This window comes from Myotis davidii, unplaced genomic scaffold (genome assembly GCF_000327345.1).
Source record: "Myotis davidii unplaced genomic scaffold, ASM32734v1 scaffold666, whole genome shotgun sequence".
NCBI classification, from domain to species: Eukaryota; Metazoa; Chordata; class Mammalia; order Chiroptera; family Vespertilionidae; genus Myotis; species Myotis davidii.
In genome coordinates, this window is record NW_006296629.1 from 1 (window position 1) to 1,088 (window position 1,088).

A 1,088-nucleotide genomic window follows, 5' to 3' on the forward strand; every position below is an offset into this window, starting at 1 on the left:
AAAAAATAAAATAAAATAAATATTGCCCTTGCAAAAAAAAAAAGAATGTATAGTGAATCTAAGGTGGCTGCAGAGTAGTGGCTATTACACTCATCTCCCCCAGTACTAAACCAGATTTATAACTAGATTATAGGTCAATCGATCTGAATACCCAACTGAAGACCAGCTGAACAGAAGTCTTATAACCAAGGATTTACAGAAGGAGACTGGTAAGAAAAGCAGAGATGCACAAAGGGCTGGTTCCATACCATGTGCAGCAGTTGAGAATTTGGAGAGATATGTAGCTGCAAAAGTCCCCCATGAGGAGAAGAGAAAAAAAACAGATGCAAAAGTCCCCCATGAGGAGCAAAGGTTCCCAACCCCATGCCAGTGAAGCAATGAAGCATAGTAACATTCATATTGAGAAAAAACTGCTGTTTGAATTTTAACCCTGCTGTCCTGGCTTCTGTACACACCTGCTTGTTTTAACAATAGGGCAGTTACCCCAGTTTCCAGATTGAGACCTGGAAACTCACATAAATCACCCCGTTATGTTGCCAGCCCACATTATGGTTTTACAAAGGTTATTTTCCTGTGCTTGAGAACCAGAACCACAAAATTTGCTTTCATTGCTTTAATCGCTTTTCCGTTGACTATTAAAATCTGGAAATGTTTTCTGTAGATTCAGTTGCTCTAAGAACTAAAACAATAATTAATCTTTAGAGATAACTAACTTGCTTAATTTAGCTTCTGTAACAAACTAGTTTCTCATTCCAACCCTATGGATGTAATTAGTGCCTTTGTGAGTTTTGCCTTTATAAGCCTAACTAGTAGCCTGGTGCACAAAATTCGTGCACATTAAAAGGGAACTAATTAGCGGAAATATTTTAATATTGCTCTTTGCCCTTTCTCTATAACAGAAGTGTGAGAGATGAAAGGATATTAGTAAAATGTATATGAAAATAATATGTGAATTTATTAATAAATAAACAGTAACAAAAGAATATAACAACAACAGAGGCATGATATAAAAACGACAAAAACATGATATGAAAACAACAGTGATGCAAACAATGACTGATAAAGTGATTAAACTTATTGTAACATTT